Source organism: Festucalex cinctus, chromosome 1, assembly GCF_051991245.1.
Source record: "Festucalex cinctus isolate MCC-2025b chromosome 1, RoL_Fcin_1.0, whole genome shotgun sequence".
NCBI lineage: Eukaryota > Metazoa > Chordata > Actinopteri > Syngnathiformes > Syngnathidae > Festucalex > Festucalex cinctus.
The window spans coordinates 14,689,019-14,705,108 of record NC_135411.1 but is presented as its reverse complement, the minus strand read 5'-3'; the positions used below and the strand labels follow the sequence as shown (position 1 = coordinate 14,705,108).

At 40.6% G+C, this 16,090-nt stretch overlaps 1 long non-coding RNA gene across 1 annotated transcript; it reads left to right on the top strand.

Moving 5' to 3' along the window:
- The first annotated feature begins 271 nt into the window (after positions 1-271).
- On the top strand, positions 272-1,723 carry LOC144017240 (uncharacterized). The gene is made up of 2 exons (XR_013283144.1): positions 272-1,209; positions 1,447-1,723. It is a non-coding gene; the product is annotated as an uncharacterized LOC144017240 (long non-coding RNA).
- The last annotated feature ends 14,367 nt before the right edge of the window (positions 1,724-16,090 follow it).

Sequence of the window (16,090 nt, the reverse complement as noted above, 5' to 3'; positions counted from 1 at the left end):
AATGATTGACAGGTCATGTGAACCCTGATGACATGTGACAGTTTGCGTCGAACCATTCTGGTTTGAGGAGACGTGGTTGAGACAATTAAATTGAATAGCCTTGAATATACATTTTATTTTATTAACTTAGATATTCCTGAAATATTTTCATCATGTAAAAATTCGTTTTAAAGTGTTTTTGCATGGATGGTGCTTTCTAAATGTATATTAAAATCTTGCGTACACCCTGGAGTTCCTTCATATACCGCGGTGGTACACGTACCCCCATTTGCGCCACTGGCTTAGTAGGACAAAAACTATTCATCAATGGGGGAAAAAATGACTGCAGTTTCTTGAATTATTTTTGTATTCACGAGTCATTGTAGTCATTGTAACAGCTACACAATGCTATGCTTTTTTTTCAGTCAACAATTTGCTTGCAGATATTAAGAAATCTCGACTTGCCATTTACTAATGAAATGCCAATGTAACCTTGGTGTTTAGGGCTAGTTGCTACTTTTCAAAATTTTGACTGACTACTCATTTGTCTTTGTATTTTCCAGCAGTCTGTACTGTGCACAGTGGACAGTGTAGATTTCAATATAGATATTTAATTCCAAACGTTCTTTATTATGTTTATGCTTGTTAAATTGTTTACTGTAGCTATCTATGTTTTTATGACCGTTTGTCTTTTGCCCTATTTGTGCTCCAAAAACCTCTCACATCAATATATATGTCTAATATTTTACTGACATCTTAATCTCTTTGTCCCTTGTAAGAAGGGCACCCGACTTAAACCGAAGTTCTCGCTTTGTAAATCATGGATGACGGAGGGTGATTTCTTTTCCAGGAGCTGTCATGTGAGAGGAATGCCTTGTTCTGACCCGATGTCTTTATTGCGGAGAACAGACAAGCAGAGCTGAGGGTGTGCATGCATGTCTCCATGTTGATAATATATTATACGTATGCGCTCGTCAGTCCTCCATGGTAAAGCCACAAGATTGATTAACTAGATCCCGCTGATCCCCACATTATGTTGCACTACAATGTAGGGATGGAACAATATCTAATAGGGCTGGGAATCTTTGACTCAGGGCCGATGTTCTGACAAACCAGCATACCCGTCGAAGTAGCATACCTCACACATCTGCGCACGCGCTACGCATGCGCAGTAGGCAATTACGTCATCACGCTGTCGAACTCGTCGGAGCAGCATACCTCGGCTGACAAGTAAGTAAAAGTATGCAATAACTGATTATTTAGAACTGCATTTTACTTCGTTTTGTAATTATTTTATATAGTGAAAGTATTTTATTCAGAGAGTAAGTTTTGTTCTGCAGTTAGCGTCGTGGATCACTGTGCGTTATTATTATGGCACAGCGGCAGTTAGATGCTTGTACTGTACTACACTTATTCAAAAACAATTTTGGGGCTTCACTAATGTGTGTTTTTTCTTCTTATTTTAAGGTGCAATGTGAATTCTGTCTGCGGTGGACACATGCTGAATGTGCAGAATAACGTTTTTAAGTGTAAAAAAAAAAATGCAACTTAAATTGCTGACTTGCTACAGCCATCGTAGTTTGGAATCTTTTGAGACGTAGGTTGTGTAGTTTTTGTCACTTGATGTTTTTGTACTTTTAGCAAACTGGCAACGTGTATTGTAGTTTGTACATAAAATATGTTTCATAGTCCTCCTGCATCGGTTTTCATTTTGAATTCAACAATAAAGCTCATTTTTTTTCGAGTCTTCTCAAATGTTTCTTTCAAAATTAAGCAATGGTGTTCCAACTGGCAAATTCTCTCACAGCCTGCAAAATCTGTTCAATTAAATCTAGACAATTTTCTGTCATGTAGACAACTATCATACATAATGGGTATCGCTGGAGCCAATACAGTATTTTGTTGTTTGATTATAATGTTGCCTTTTACATTAATTAGAAATGACAATTGTGTCACCTAGTGGGCAGTTCGTGTGCAAGTCATTATAATGTGCATTCAGCCTCAGTTTGGTGAGGAAACTCATTTCTAGCATAAAATGTTACATAGCAAATATATTTTATTGAGTTCATTTTTTTTTTTTTATTACTTCTATTTCAAATAAATGACTGTGAGTTCACAACCTGCTGTCCTGGCGCCCTGAACCTGACCCGCTGCTGCCGCTTACAATGAATGAAAGGTAGGGGGAGTTTGTTTTTTAAGAATATATTTTTATATTATTATTATTATTATTATTATTATTATTATTATTATTATTATTATTATATAGCCTATACATGATATAAATTCATATTCTCAGTTTCGTAACCCATTATCCATACATATACATACATATACATATATACATACATATACATACGTCAAATAATCACACAATACTCTGCTCTACCAATTATCAGTTAGAACAGCCAAGGGGTCGAGGTTGGGTTTCGGAATAGCTGGCCGTCGATATATTATTTATCAACGACCATCGAAGTCCGTTTACCCTCCTGTCTATTTTGTTTCATTATAGGAAACAGTACTTTTCGCCGCTCGTTTATCTCTCTTGGGAATTGATCATTCATCCCGAAAGATGTCCCTTTGAGCTCCCGTCCTTTACTTTTTACCAATTCTTTATGTTTAAAATGTTCGAACTTAGCAATAATAGGACGGGGCTTATTGCCCTTACGAGCTCCGAGCCGGTGTACACGGTGAAAAGAGATATTATTTACCGTCTCCTGAGGGATCTTTAGCGATATTGTCATAAAAATTTTTTATCTCGCTCTCTGGATTATCTGGGGTATTTTCGGATATACCTGAAAATATTAGATTTTCCCGCATACTACGGGATTGAACATCTAAGACCGTTTCCTTTAGCATTTTATTCTCCTTTTTAATCGTCTCCAACTCGGCTGTGACAGCTACGAGAGAGGAGAGTAGCTCGGAATTATCTCGTTGGAGATCGCTTACCTGTTGGCTAACGAATTCCAAACATGCCTTTAATTCTTTGACGTCCTCGCGGATAAGACAGAGGATGTCAAGTTTTTTATTTATGGAGTCCAGCATACTCACCGATACGTCAGCGGTTACTAAATCATCCGTATCTGTTGACGAGTCATTTTTCCTTTTTTTCGAAGGATTATCGCGACTAGCCACCAGATCATCCATCACGCAGCTATAAAAATAATCGTCAATAAAGCGTTCGAGGTCGTCCACACTGGATAATATTTCAGATCTTTCTTAGAAAAGAAAAAAATTGAATTTATCTAGTCGTTAAATTCGGGTTTAATTAGAAATATAAAGCTAATTCTATTTTAGCAGCAGGGCGCCGCCATGTTAGATTTTCCCAGTCTCGCTACCGGTCTCGCGATAGTCACAGCATCTCGCGATAATAAACTTTTGTTTTAATTCAGTGCAGTACTTTGTGTTTTTCAAGTGAAGTACTTTTTTATTTTATTATTTTTGACTTCTCAAGTACACTAATGTACATTTTTGAAGTGCAGTTCAGTGGTATTTAACTTAGATATTGACAAAAAATACAAAGAAAAGGTAGTTATAGATTTATTTATTTTTTCCCAAGAAGCTCAGCTTTCTGTTAGCTTGTCTGTTAATGACATTGTTGCAAATTCAACTAATGTTCATAATTATTGACCAGGCTTTCACATGCCTAAAATAACATTTTTGCCACATTTTTCTATTTGTACTTTGGAGGTTTTTGTGTGTCTAGTCTAGCTCATTCAGTAACCTTGCATTTTGTCTACTCTTTGATTTGTTATTCATGTATCCACAGGAACTTCAATATGCTGTGATACATCAGCAGGTGGAGTGGGAAGACGGCAATCGATGATTCCATCTGCTATGTCATCAACAAAGCAGGTACGTGTTTGACGGACAGTCGGTATTGTCTCAGCCATATATTGTCGGATCAGTCTGATATTGTTTTGTCAGAATAATGCTCAGAATAATGCTCAGATGATAAGGTACTGAAAAAACAAAACATAAAAGAAATAGGATGCGTGCTTTTGAATAAGACAAAACCTGTGCTCCAAAGAAATACGGCAAGTGCCTTTCAGGTGCAGAATTTAAATTCACATTGATCCTTTTCATATGGATGATTTATTATGATTCATCAGCTCTCAATAAAGAAAAAAAATCTCCTATTATGTGGATAATAATGTTGTGAATGTGTGAGAGGTATTAATTTACCAGTATGCTGAAGACATTTATGAAGCAAAAAGCAGAATATGAGGAAGAGCACTCATTATCAGTGCAGTTCTAAACACACACACAGACGCGCGCACCCCCCCACACACACACAGATGTAACGACAAACTGCAATATTTAATATTGCGATATTACAATTACCTCGATGTCGTCATGTCACAATGTTAAGTAGCAGTATTTGTTAAAAAGGCAGGTTGTATTCCATTTCTACAGTTCTAGCACCCTCTGGTGGTTAGTTTATTAGTACGGTTTAATTTTAAGCAGAAATGTTTTGGCCATTGGAACTGTTCACTCCCATAAATCATTTATACCAGCAAGTATTTTTTTTAACATCGCAATCAAAAAACATTACTATTTGTCAGTAGACCTTAATACTTTGTGCCGCTTTTAGCCAATAAGAGCACATGACAGTGACATGACATGACATGGTCAAGCCTATTTCTTTTTCAATGTTATTACGTACAAAAACACAATATTGTGCTTCCCCCCCAAGGTACGACCATTTATTCATTTATTTTTTTACAATTTGCAAGCAAGCAAGTCTGCATCATCATGTTGTCAGAACCATCAACAATGAAATGAAAGCAAAGCACACTGTGAAATATAAATCTAACTTCTACAAGTCACCATTCACGATACTGAGATGATATACTCTGAATGGTTGATGCAAACAATGAAGTTGCTAGGCTCTCATTATCCCATACAGGGATCCTGGCGTACACACTCACTGATAAGTGTTTTCAGTGAAAAAATAACAGAATTTGTTAGTAGCAACCTAATTACTGAGCATGAGTGGCCAGAATATTACATGTGACTGATACTGATGAAAACACAGTACAACATAATATTGTACTGTAAATTCCAGCTTATTGGCAAATTTGTGCGCATGCTTTTCCTCATGAAGTCAAAAGTCACTTTCGGCGACTGCCTCCTTTAATTTCCTCTTTTCTTCTCCCGTATCAAAAAGTGCCTTAACAAAGCTTGTGGTTTATATACATTATACATGACTGAAGTTTTGTGTATGCAAAATTAAAAGGGGCAAAGTCACAGCCATTATTATTCATTCTGCTGCTTGCATTGCAGTCTCAAACTGATATTGTCAGCATAAAAAGCCAAAATCATTTTTTTGGAAAACAAGAAAAACACTGCAAATTTAACAAATAAAAACACTTCAGTTCAGTTTATATGCATCAAATTTGAAAAGCAGCCCAATAAATCAGCGTTTATGTTAATTTATAGACTTGTTTTCCACTCATAGACAACTGTCAAGTTGATTGCAACACTAACTTGTGTTGTCTTCGATAGCAAAACCCAAACAGGAAACTGAATTACAATATCCAACTGCTTTCATTGTTCACAAAATTTGCACCTTTGTCAATTACATACTCACTTTGTTGAACACACAGTTACTTGAACATTACTTACTTTTCTTATTGTGCCTGCTGACAGACATACATGCCCCTTAAAGAATGCCATTTGGAAACAGTGTCTTACCCACTAAATCTAAGACATAGAAGAATTGTAGCTCCATCAAAATTTGTAAATTTGTATTACAAACTCATTTTCCCCCTAACTACACTTTATTAACCAGTGATTTGTGTTTATTTCGTACTTGGTATTCGTATAGTGATTTAAAAAAAAAAGGGGTGATTGATGTCGGACTATGTTACTGTCACGCCGCCACCAGGCGTGGCGGCTCATGCTTTTATTTTTGTGTCTCTGTTTCCCGTTTTACTCTGAAATCCTAACTCTCCTCTCACCCCAGGTCACTTGCCCTTCCTGCCGCTCACTCATTACCGGTCCCCGCCCATGATTATCACCACCTGCCACCAATCACCTACAGCAATAAAAGCCACCTGCATTCTCCCCTCCGTTGCCGAAGTGTCACCGTCAGTGCATGGAAGCGTCCCACAGTCCTTATGTCCTTGTTCATGTTGCCTAGCGTTGTTGCCTTGTTTTTGTGCCTTTTCCTCCCTTTTGGAGCGCCTTTAGTTACCCCTTTTGCCTTGTGCCCTTTTTCCTCCCTAGCGGAGCGCTTTCTGTTGTCCCCAGTACCTTTTGCCTGTTTTTTCCTCCCTAGTGGAGCGCTTTTTGTTCTCCACTTTTTCCCCTCCCTGTTCTCCTCTCAGTTTGAGAGGAGACCTTTGTTGGCCGATAATAAACCTGCTGCCTTGGTGGCCTACCTTACGCCTGCGTCTGAGTCCTACTTGTCCTCGCCTTGTCAGTACACTTCGGCCAGCATGGACCCAGCAGGCACGGTCGAGGCCGCACTGCAGAGCCAGGAGGCCCGGCTCAACAACCAGGACCGGATCCAACAGACCATGCTGTCCCGGATGGAGGAATTGACCAGCCAGGTCTACGAGCTGGTAAGCCTTTCACGGCGTCGAGCGCCAGCTCCCACTGGACAGAGTCCTCACCCTGAGTTCTCGGTATCGACCACGCCATTCACCGGGGTAGGATTGAGACTGGCCTCCCCAGAACGATACTCCGGTGAACCCGGACGCTGTCAGACTTTCCTCACGGAATGCGACATTCATTATGAACAGTTACCACAGGCATTTCCCACAGCCCGATCCCGAGTGGCCTTCATGGTGTCTCACCTGACGGGTCGGGCCAAAACCTGGGCGACCGCGGAATGGGCCAGGGGTTCCTCGGTCTGCCAAAGCGTACAGGACTTTCAAATCGCTTTGCGCCAAGTTTTTGATCCAGAAAACAATGACCGAGAGAAGGCACGAGCACTGAGCCGACTTCAGCAAGGCAAAGAATCTGTCAGCGACTATGCAGTTCGCTTTCGAACGTTGGCAACAAACAGTGGCTGGAACGACATCGCACTTCACGACCATTTTTTGAAAGGACTCTCACCTGCCATTCAAGAGCTTCTGGTTCCCGTAGATCTCCCCGCGGACTTGGACGCCTTGATTTCCCTCGCCATCCGGACCGATCATCGTCGTCAGGAGCTGGCCAAGATCGGCGGACCGCGAAGGAGGGAGGAACCCACCCCCTGGACGCGGCCACCGGAGGCCAGAAGGCTGCGACCCATCTTTCCTTCCCGACCGGAACCAGGAGAGGTGGACCTCGCCAGCGACGAACCCATGCAACTGGGAAGGGCTCGGCTTTCGCCGGAGGAGAGACAGCGCCGACGCCGAGAGGGCCGTTGCTATTATTGTGGTGGTCTTGGACACTTGGTGGAAGCCTGCACCACGAAGGGCAACCCTCCGGTGAGTTCTCCGTCACCCCGACCAGCCAAGAACCACAGACTCACGCAAATCCAGATAACTCACCACAATGTCACCACAGTTCTGTCAGCCCTTATCGACTCCGGATCCGACGAAAGTCTCATGGACTGGGAGCTCGTAAGGCAAATACGATGCTCCACCGAACCCCTTTCCGCGACCATCCTGGCTAAAGCGCTGAATGGCAAGGAGCTCTTCAAAATTACCCATATTACTGAACCTCTGGAAGTCCGAATCGGACCTCACTTCGAGACTCTCCGTTTCCACGTTTTCCACGCTGCTTCCCCCACTTTGGTGCTGGGACACCCTTGGCTGTGTATACATAGCCCCAGAATCGACTGGAACACTGGAGTTGTTCTGGAGTGGGGAAAGGACTGCAGCTCTCACGGGTCGGAACAACCCGCACTCCGAAACTCCACAGCCCAGGTTCACCAGGCTCAAGAAGAGTACCCGAACTTGCACACTGTTCCCTCCTGCTACCACCATCTGCGGGAGGTCTTCAGCAAGACCAAAGCCATGACTCTCCCTCCACACCGCCCATATGACTGCCCGATCGATCTGATTCCCGGTTCAATCATTCCCAAGGGGAGACTGTACTCAGTCTCAGGACCCGAACGCCAGGCCATGAACAACTACATTGATGACTCCTTGAAAGCCGGCCTCATCCGACCGTCTTCCTCGCCTGCAGGAGCAGGCTTTTTCTTTGTGAGTAAAAAGGATGGATCCCTACGCCCCTGCATTGATTACAGTCCTTTGAACGACATCACTGTCAAGAACCGGTACCCATTGCCCTTGATGTCCTCTGTGTTCGATCAGCTGCAACAAGCCAAGATCTTCACGAAGCTCGATCTGCGGAACGCCTATCACCTCATTCGGATCCGTGAGGGAGACGAATGGAAGACAGGCTTCAACACTCCTCGGGGACATTATGAATACCTGGTCATGCCATTTGGCCTCACGAATGCTCCCGCCGTCTTCCAGGCAATGATAAATGAGGTACTCAAGGACTTCATAGATCACTTCGTGTACGTTTACTTGGATGACATTCTGATCTACTCACCTGACCTAATGAGCCATCGAGACCACGTAAACCGAGTACTCCAACGTCTTTTGGATCACCATCTGTACGTGAAAGCTGAGAAGAGCCTATTTCATGTTAACACCATCTCCTTCCTGGGATTCATCGTGTCACCAGGGAAGGTGAAAATGGACGCGGACAAGGTCAGCGCCGTACACACCTACAGCAATAAAAGCCACCTGCATTCTCCCCTCCGTTGCCAAAGTGTCACCGTCAGTGCATGGAAGCGTCCCACAGTCCTTATGTCCTTGTTCATGTTGCCTAGCGTTGTTGCCTTGTTTTTGTGCATTTTCCTCCCTTTTGGAGCGCCTTTAGTTACCCCTTTTGCCTTGTGCCCTTTTTCCTCCCTAGCGGAGCGCTTTCTGTTGTCCCCAGTACCTTTTGCCTGTTTTTTCCTCCCTAGTGGAGCGCTTTTTGTTCTCCACTTTTTCCCCTCCCTGTTCTCCTCTCAGTTTGAGAGGAGACCTTTGTTGGCCGGAAATAAACCTGCTGCCTTGGTGGCCTACCTTACGCCTGCGTCTGAGTCCTACTTGTCCTTGCCTTGTCAGTTACTAGTTCGGTCATTGCTTTCCAAATGAAAAACAGATGTTTTCAAATGTCATATTTTAATTAAACACCGAAGATGTTTAAGGACTACAGAAATCAGTGAACAATTACTGCTGATAAGCTAAAATCAGGGTATTTGGACAATTTTAAAGGGGCTGTCTGCAGCATTCACTCAGGAAAATGCACTTCTTAAATACAGGATGTACACACTTTGACTTTCTCTCAGTCTGCACATCTGTGTTTTTGTTCATCTTTTGTGGTAATTTCGTCCGAAACCCCCACCTCCCCAGCCTGTATTTTGCCAATTTGTGTTTGTTTTATAAACAGCGGGATGTTTCTGTGGAAAGACAGTATTTACAATCCTCCAGCCAATCGCAGAGCGGGGGGTGGCGTGTCGCAAACGGGGCCGGGTGAACGTATCAGCTGCGTGACGTCACTCCCGCGGCAATTTGAAAGTACGCACGGATTATTATTATTTTTTATTTTTTTATTTTTTTCACTCAGAAGCTTACGTGTGTGAATGAGTGAGTGAAGAAAAAAAATCCGTGCATGCTTTCAAATTACAAAATGGCAAAATACAGGCTTGGGAGGTGGGGATTTACCACAAAAGATTAACAAAAACACAGATGTGTAGACTGAGAGAAAGTTAAAGTGTGTACATCCTGTATTTAAAAAGTGCATTTTTCTGAGTGAATCCGGCACACAGCCCCTTTAAATTAAAAAATGGCTCCAAACGATAACTTGATTATTAAAATAGCTGTTGATTAATTTGATAATCGATTACTTGTCAATTAATCAATTAATTTTGACAGCTCTACTTCAGATTTGTCAGCATGTATACCAAAAGTCCCCACATGGTGTAAGGGACAGGAAGCGTAATTGCCTCATATCTACTCGGTAATCATTTTGTCAAGGCGGACTTGCAGGATTTTCTTTATCGTGAAATCTTTGAGTTTGAGTTAATCCACTTTTTTCATCCTTATAAGCTCATATCCCTGTTAGCTGACATCCACCTGCATCGTCGCTCTGCATTAATCTCCATCTTTTAGCTGTGGAAACAAGATGCCTCAACATTGCTGACAGTCATCTCAATATTGTCAGCGATTTAATCATGTTGTGTATCCACAAATACAACTCATGATGCTATCACATACAAAAAAAATGAGCAGCAATTTGTACTTGTAATTTGCATTTTTTTTTTTTACACCTCTATCCATACACTGCATTCTTCACTTTATGTGTTCCTCTACTTGTGAGCGCATACCGCAGCAAAGTATATAAAGCCAACAGTAAAAGCAGCAATGTGTTGCAGAATTGAAAATTGATTGTGTGATCAGATTGACAAATGGAATTACTGTATTGCACTTTTAATGTCTCCTGTGGGGATGCTCGACTGATGGAGTGTTTAAGGTACGGATGCGAGTAAAGATTGGAGGATATAATTCAAGTGACAGATCCACTGAGCATGTGATGTCAAGTTGTCAACGTATAACTGAAATGTGATGAAATTTGTCTATGAAAGGGAGTGTTGAGCCATTATATCCTTAACATAAACACTTGTATCTAAAGCAGGTTTGAATCTCGGCTGGGGTTTTTTATGTTGGTATTCGAACTTCCTCTCACATTCGAGAAAAATAGCAGCATGTAGCGTTCAATTAAAACTGTAATTTGCTGCGTAAATGTGACTTTGAATGGCTGTTCGTCGACGTATTCTGACTCTCATTGTTTACTAACAGTGAGGCCAAGCCATGCAAGTCAGACATGATAAGTTGTTTTCTGAAACAACTTTGAAAAAAGCATGTCATTAGATAGCTGCTGCATTGAATGAATCTGTCGAGAATACAAAACACTGCGGTGAAGTCTTTTGCATGAATGAATATATTTGAGTCCAGGCAATATTATTAAATGAAAACTTCTGTCACCATCTAAAATTGTTTTCTGTTTACAGCAAACAGCTGGTGGCAAAAGTTGTTGACCACAAGTTTGTGGAGCCCCTTACCTAAGATGAATGTTAATGTGTGTCTGTGTCTGCTTGGGTAAATCCTGTACACTTGATCCTGCTTGCTGATGACTGAAAGTTCCCATTGGGTAGTACCTCACCATATCCTCCTGACTACCAGCAATTCAAATTTGTCCTCTGTAGTGGACCTTTTAAACCTGAATATCTCCCACCCAGTGCATACGATTAAATTAACTTATTTTTGGGCTCTGTAGAGGACATTCAGAGCTTTCTAATGATACCAAATGTGTAGGGGTGCGGCTTTGCTACCTTTGATTGCATCATAAAAGAAAATGGCTTCCCTCGGTTCAAGCACTTTTTAGGGAAGAGGAAAAGTAAGTGTATAACACTTTTTGTTGAACAAATTTAGGCTTTAAATGTTGTTAGCATGTTTTCTATAAGACTCTTAAGAACACATTAAAGTATTGTTTGAATTATTTTAACTGTATTTGAGCCTAGCATTTAAGTTTTAAAAAATGTCCTCTGTAGTGGACACATCATAGCTTAAAAAAATAAAATAAAATTGTTTTTCAAAAATTTATTTTGCAGTATTCTAGTTACTTCACAAAGATTGGGGAATATCAAAATAAACATGATGGGACAATATTTTTTTCCCTGGTAGTCAGGAGGATATGTCCTGAACCAGTTCTTGGCCCGCTTTGACCAGATGGTACCCACACCTATCCTGTGTTTAATTTAAGGGTAATGGTGTAAAATGAGTTTAAAATTATATTAAAGTGTTTGTGGTATGTTTCGACAAGGCAACTGTTTATATAGCACATTTCATACACAAGGCAATTCAATATGCTTTTCAAAGAACAACCGAGCATGCTCACAAAGCAAAAACACAAGTAGTTAATTAAAACGTTTCAGCACATTTACAACCAAAATATTTGAAGACATTGAAAAGAAAAGGAAAGAAATCAAAAGTAGCTTTCTGAAGTTACTAAAAGAGCGTAGAGTGAAATTGCTTTTACAAATGCTTAAAAACATCTGAATCAAAGGAATAAGAGGGGAAATGCAAAGTTTTTAATCTGGATTTCAAAGCATTTATACTTAGGACTGACTTCACTTCTGCTGATAACTTATTCCACGTGCGTGCAGCATAACAGCTGCATGCCGCTTCACCATGTTTTCTTTGAATGAGCTCCACTCATTGACCCGACTCTGCAGTCTCAATTAGCATTTCCTGAGTGTATTCAGTCATTTATAGCCCAGTAGCAGAATTCAGAATTCTGATCTCTTCGTTCTGGTCAGAACCCGAGTGCAACTGATTAATTATTATTTTCTATTTCTTAATTTTTACTTATTTATTTATATTTTATTTTATTGTTTTATTATTAGTATGTTTTCCAGCAGATGTTTTTTAGCCACTAAAAACAAATCTTTTACAAAGACCTGGCAGACCATCACAGCTCTCCTGAAAGATACATTTTTCCAACAACCATTCATTTTCTAATCTATACCATCCATTATATACCCAATTTTCCAAACCCACATGGTGTTTGACTTCAATCTTTGCCATGTATTTTATTTTATTTTTTTAGCTGTTTCTTGCTATTTCAAATAAATTCATGCGCAACCCCTTGCCCCCCCAAAATCCATTTGTTTGTCAGGTAGTGCAAACATCTCCTTCTCGAAATCACTTTTAGGAGATTAGCTGACATAAAAGTGTCGGTGTCTGAAAGACAAATGGGTCATCTGCATATATTTTGGATGCCATCCAAACGGCTCACATCAACAGGAAAACATTGCTTATCTGAAGGCGGGTAAAAGCTTTGATCAATACATACCGTTAATGGAATTATTCTCAGAACACCCTTTTTATTGCCCGGTGGTTTGGCGATTGGCCCTGAGTAATGGCCACGCATGCTAGTTCCGACATATCTGCCACGTAATGAGGGTGAGTCGCCTCCTGAACATGTTCTAATGATCAGCTCCGTCTTTTATCACAAAGACGTGACATACGGCGTGCCATGTTGCCAGCAAAAGAACATTTGCCTGTGGAGAATTTTCCAATAACATCCTGGCATGGTAATAAACATGTTACCATCGATTTGTCCCGTGTGGATACGCTGACAACACTGTCTTATCACTCACCGCATAAGAGGATTATTTGGATGTATTGCCCTTGAAATCCCAAGACAAGCATTTGTGCGCAGATAAACACTGCGTGTCGACATTGCAATTTGGGGCCGTGCACTTGTATATATGCAAAATTCCTCAATGTGTCGTACAGATGGCCACCGGTGACTTACTAATCAGCTTTTATGCCTTGCAGAGACAACACGTCAATCACATTTTCTCTCCAATTCGATTAGGTAAGGGGTTATCCATGTGGCGTGAACGGAGCATATCATGCAGGAATTTGCCTGGCGGTTACATTTTTAAACACAATAAACCTTAACTCATTGACTGCCATTGACGGAAAAAGACGTCAAATAATGCATTTTTGCTGGGCTGGCAGTGAATGTGTTAAACACAATGTGCCAATATATTTTGTGATTATATTGCAGCATCCTTTTTTTCCTTTTTTCTTTTTTAAGGCAAATTTTGCTTAAAAATCCGTCAATTTTGGTTACATCTCATCTTAACTCATTGACTGCCATTTACGGAAAAAGACGTCAAATAATGCATTTTTGCTGGGCTGGCAGTGAATGTGTTAAAAGGGTCATGGTTTGGGTTTAGCTGTTTTTTTGGGGGTTTGCTTTTGGTTCCATTGTAGTTTGTTTTGTTGTGATTTCCTTGTCTCGTTAAGTGTGATCTTGTCCACTTGTGCTTGGCTACCCTCCCTCTTGTGTCAACCAATCAGTGTCCGCAGCCATGTGTGCCTTGTCCAGGTGTCCCTTGTTATGTAATTAGTTTGTGTGTATTTAGTCACCTGTTTTCGTTTCAGTTCTTGTCGGTTCATTGTTGTTTTCACCCCGTTATGGTGCCGATTTTTTGCCTTGTTGTTTCCCCCAATGTCTTGTTTTGCTTGCCTTTTGGATTTCACTTTTGTTTTAGTTTAATTAAATGCAGTGATTTAAAAAATATATTTATTTATTTATTTAGAGAGGTAGCCAACCCCTGTTTTTTTATACGCTTTAAGAATTTTTTATTTTTTATTTTTTTTAATGCAGTTACAGTATAATTAATGTCACTTATTCATCAGTTTTCACTATTTGAGGTTCAGTCCCTATCTCCCATGAATAGCCAGGGTCCACTGTACTTTAATTTGAACCATTAATTTTTCATTGAGCTCATTTATGAGTTGAAAGTTTGCTTCATTATAAGATAAAATGGCCAACTTCATGGTTTCAGAGAATCAACAATCTGTACTGTGAACTATGCTGCGTAACTGTGTTTGACATTGATCCCACTTACTCACAAAGGACTGAAAATTGGCAACAACAACAAAAAATCAACACTCTCGGTAAAAGTATTTTTCCAATGGACTCATAGAAGTGTCTAAAGTTAAGACTTAAAAAAAAAAGTTCAATTTTTCATCACTCGCAGACCTTTTGGGCTTGTAGTCATGTGGACAAGCAAAGACTCATGACAGCAGAAAAAAACATTTCAAGTTGTCACTCTTCATTTTAAACAAACCATCTTCATACACTCACAGACTTCATTCATTCATCTTTTTCTAAACAAGAAGCCTGTTAAATTGTATTGATATCTCACTGAAGAAGTTATGTTCTCACATGAATCTGAAAGTTCTCAGATGACCCTCTTCAGGAAGTCACTGGATCCTTAAAAAGTCTTAAATCATTCATTTATCCATTTATTTGATGGTGCTTGTCCTCATTTGGGTCACGGCTGAGCTGGAGCTTATCCCTGCTGACTTTGCGCAATAACACTCTGGACTTGTTGCCAACCAAGCGTCGGGCATATAGATAAATAACCATTCACACTCACATTCACAGCAATAGAGATCGTTGACGTCACACGTCCCAAAATGGCCGTTAGCGCAGCATGATAGAAAACGCATCTGCCACTTTGAGTAAACAGAAAACGCCACACTTCAACAATGATTGACAGCTGTTGAGGAGCAGCTGTCACAACAAGAAGAGGAGAAAAATAAGGACCAAGCATGCTCCAAGCTACCAAAAGAGGAAACAATGCGTAGCCAGTGTGGCACTTTGTACATGGTGGCTAAATCAGTAGATGCTAACTGTTACCACACGCAACATGTGGGGGAAATAATTTGTTCTGTTCGTTTGTACTGCTACGGTTTAATTGATATAACACAGTTGAATTTAATAACTGATTAACACCATAAATTTTCAAATTGCCGCTGGAGTGACGTCACGCAGCCGCCACATCCGCCCCGCCCTGTTTGCGACACACCACCCCTGAGATTGGCTGGAGGGGTGAAAACACTTTCCACATAAACGTCCTTCTGTTTACAAAACAAACAAAAAATGGCAAAATACAGGCTGGGGAGGTGGGGGGGTGTTAGGACAAAATCACGACCAGAAATGAAGACAAGCCCTGACCTGTAAATTGAGAAGTAGCTTGTTTGTTTAAATCCTGTATTTAAAAAGTGCCTTTTCCACGGTGAAACTGGCAGACTGGACCTTTAACCTTCATTTGTTTAGTGCCTTTCACAGTGACAATTTTGACTTTATTCTCAGAATTCTGACTTTAAAGTGAGAATAATTGTAGCACTTTACTTTTTAAGTCAGAATTCTGAGAATAAAGTCAAAATTTTGACTTTAAAGTGAGAATTATGAGAATAAAGTGAGAATCCTGCCAAACTATTTATATCTCTCTTCACTGGCCCTAATCCTCTCCCGTAAGTTATCTACCCTCACATCGTATAACCGCTATTATTTCACTCAAGGATATGGGAACCAGTAGTTGAACCATCAATTTTTGAATTACTACATAGTCACACTACACAAGGTACAGAGCACACCTCAACTCCCCCATGACGGTGGTGCTATTTTCCAAGGATTTAATTGCCTTTAAAACCTGCTGGCAAAAGCACTCCTGGCTTTATTGTGTCAAGTAATTACCAATTCATTAGCGCGGTGATTGCCTGAGAGAAAGCATCTTTAATGAGATGTT